This window comes from Eutrema salsugineum, unplaced genomic scaffold (genome assembly GCF_000478725.1).
Source record: "Eutrema salsugineum unplaced genomic scaffold, Eutsalg1_0 scaffold_3, whole genome shotgun sequence".
Classification (NCBI taxonomy): domain Eukaryota; kingdom Viridiplantae; phylum Streptophyta; class Magnoliopsida; order Brassicales; family Brassicaceae; genus Eutrema; species Eutrema salsugineum.
In genome coordinates this window covers 10,346,825-10,350,295 of record NW_006256756.1, presented here as the reverse complement: position 1 = coordinate 10,350,295, position 3,471 = coordinate 10,346,825, and the positions used below count along the sequence as shown (strand labels likewise).

The 3,471-nt window shown below is 43.7% G+C and overlaps 1 non-coding gene across 1 annotated transcript; it reads left to right on the top strand.

Moving 5' to 3' along the window:
- Window positions 1–1,676: 1,676 nt before the first annotated feature.
- LOC112085728 lies at window positions 1,677–1,783 on the top strand. The gene has a single exon (XR_002899027.1). It is a non-coding gene; the product is annotated as a small nucleolar RNA R71 (small nucleolar RNA).
- The last annotated feature ends 1,688 nt before the right edge of the window (window positions 1,784–3,471 follow it).

Sequence of the window (3,471 nt, the reverse complement as noted above, 5' to 3'; positions counted from 1 at the left end):
CAGTCCCATCCTTGTAAACAGGGTTGGTGTGAGGTTCTTTTTCCATTTCCACAGCTGAGAGAGATTGGGATCCACCTAAAATCCCAGCACTTTCTACATACTTCATCTCAAGTACCTTAGGGGGTTCTATCTCATGAACAACTGATCCACAAAATTCAGCTAAAGGTGGTTGAAAAGGGTAAAAGGCATCCTTATCCACCTTTGTAAGCACCACTCTTTGAGTTTCAAAGTCAATCATTGCACCAGTGGTGTTGAGAAATGCAGTTCCAAGCAATATGGGGAGCTCTTTGGTCTTCTTCATCTTCATGATGACAAAATCAGTGGGGATCACACATTCACCAACTTGAAGTGGATAGTCTTCTAAAAATCCATAGGGTTTCTTGGAGTAGGAATCACCAAAGGTGATGGAAGAGGGGTAGGACGTTATAGACTCGACCTTTAGCTTCTCCATCATATCTTTAGACATTATACTCACACTTGAGCCTGAATCCCACAAAGCATTCTCAACTCTAAAGTTTCCAAGAGTGCAAGAGATGGTGAACTTCCCTGGGTTGCCTAGCTTTGGGAGGGAGGTGGGCTTCATCTGAGTTGATTCAGAGGTGGAGGCACAATCTGTTAGCTTTGCTTGACCAATTGGCAGCTCCTTTGTTTCAATAGACACTAAATCATTCCCTTGCTGAACAGAAAGAACTGAACCGGCTGCCCCCACACTTTTCCTCTCAATGTCCTCATTGAGTTCATGTAAGAAGCCCATGAAATCATCTATAATGGTGTCCTCATCCACTTGAGTGTGTGCATTCTCAGTACAAACTTTACCATAGAAGAGGTCTGCAATCTCTTGCACAGCAGCTGAATGGTCCTCATTTGAGTAGATGGCATTGCAATAATCTTTTGAGTTTTGAAGAGCTTTACCAGGAAGAGAGACTTGTGGTTCAGAAGTGCAGATGCCCTTGTTCTTTTTAATAGGCTTTAGTTCAGCGCCCAGTGTCTCCAGGTCAGATACCATCTTTTGTTGTCCTAGTAAGAGCTGTTGGAGAACAACATTGAAATCAGGACTTTGTTGAACAGTTGGTGGGCCAAAACCAGGAGGTGGAGCCTTTGGCTGTAGGCTGACTTGATTTGTGAAGCTATTCCCTTGATTCTGAACCGCTGGTTGCTGAAAACCCTGTTGACCTTGGGAGTTACCTTGGTACTGATTCTGTTGAAAAAAGCTTTGCGGAGGGTATATTTGGTCTTGGGGGTTGGCCACATTGTTGCTCCTATAGGACAAGTTCTGGTGGTTGTTGAAGTTGTTGTAACCATTGAACTTGTTTTGACTCCCAATGAAGTGCAACTCCTCTTGAGTGATACCCTCTTCATTGATATTTGTGAAGCATCTCTTCTCCTCACTCACATAGTGTATAGGCTTTTGAGTGGCAGCTAGGGCTTTGTCAAGCTTTATATTCAACACTTTAAACTTCTCTTCCAGCCCTTGGTGTCTACCAGAATCTTCTCCTCTATAGCTTCTATCATAATCTTCCCCATAAGTGTCTTGGCTCATGGCTAAGTTCTCAACAAGTTCCATAGCTGCATTGATTTCTTTTGCCAAGAAATTTCCATTTGATGTTGTGTCCAACTGAATCCTGATCTTAGGAACAGCTCCTCTATACAAAGTGCTAAGGAGGGAGGCTTCTGAAAAGCCATGATGTGGACACTTACTTGTGTAGCTTTTAAACCTGTCCAAAGCTTCTCCAAAGGTCTCATTAGAATGTTGAGTGAAGCTGGAAATCTGGTTCCTTAGCTTTGCAGTCCTTGAGCTTGAGAAGAACTTGGATAGAAAGGCCATCTTGCATTGCTCCCATGTGTGGATGGATCCTCTTGGGAGGTTCTTTCCCACTGATGTGCCTTATCTCCAAGGCTGAATGGGAACAATCTCAGTTTGAAGCTGTCTTCAGATATCCCATTGATCTTAGTGAGATCACAAACTCTGTCAAACTGATCCAGATGCTCCAAGGGTCCTCCATAGGTAAGCCATGGAACTTCTGATTCTGAACCATATTGATCAAAGAGGCCTTCACCTCAAAGTTGTTGTTTTGGACAGGAGGTGACCTGATTCCTGCTCCATACTGGTGTGCATAAGCTCGGTCATTCTCACCAACAAAGACTGGTTGGGGCTGATGACGTATGGGTGGGTTTGGGTGGGGCTGTGGTGGATTAACCTGAGGTCGGTCTTGGTTCTGGTTACCCTGAGCGTGTCCCTGATGGACCTGAGCCTGTTGAACTTGAATTCTAATCCCATTACCAGCTCTTTGACCTTGATCAGCTTCTTGAGCCTGATGCTCATTCCCAACTTGCTGATCCATTCCTAACCTTTCCAAGTGAACAGCTATTTCTCTTTGTCTTCTTGCTTGGCTTCTTGTGATCATCAACCTGAAAACAAAGCCAGAACTTGAAAGGTGATCAGTAAAACAAATGAAACTTGATCTCAAAAACTATATCAGAAACTAATGCTAACAATCCCCACACAATATGGCAACGGCGCCAATTGATAAGTAGGGTTTTTAGGTCTTAGATGGGTTAACAATTCGGTGAAGTTTGTCTTCCCCTCAATAATTGAAGGTATGGAATTTTCTGACTCTCTATGTGACACAGGAGCAAATGTGAATGTCATGTCCAAAGCAGTTGCAAACGAGCTGGGGATGTGTGATATCAAACCTCCTCACGGTTCTGTTAAGTTTGGAGACAATTCAAGCACGATTCCATACGGTTTCGTAACAGATTTGATGGTGCAAGTAGGAGGGTGTCTTGTTCCTGTTGATTTTCACATTCTTGAGATGGATAATGACTCTCCCAGGGCGTTAATATTTGGAAGCTCATTCGTTGCAACAGTGGGGGCAGTTGTTGATTATCCCAACCGAAGAGCTTGTTTTTCTAAAGTCAAAAAGAGAATCTTTATCCTGCAGTCTGTAGTGGTGGAAGCTCTTACTGTATAACCATCTACAAGGAAGAGAAGTTGATTCTAGACCCTGGAGATAACAAGGGAAGGTGCCTACACGTTTCTATACAAGCCCCTTTAGTCGAGCCTAAGGGAGTTGTCGAGTCGAGAAAATCAAATCACAAAGCAAGGAAGTCTAAGCGCAAATCAAAACAATCTAAGGGCAAAGCTACCTCACATGGTGCAAGCTCGACATCGACCTCTCAAGACCCTATTGGAGATGTAGAGAAAGATGGTAATGCTAAAGTACTCACCCCAGAGACACGTCCAGCCCCGCCTCCAAAAGCAAAACCTTCCGAGCTTCCTTGGTTTATGCATATCGCGAATTACCTAGCAGCAGAGGTCGAACCGCCACGATTCTTCGGCTACAACAAAAAGAAGTTCTTGCGTGATATAAGAAGGTACTTTTGGGATGAACCATATCTTTATAAGCAGTGTGCAGATAACTTGTTTCGCAGGTGCATCTCCGAAGAAGAAGTTCCAAAAATCCTTTTTCA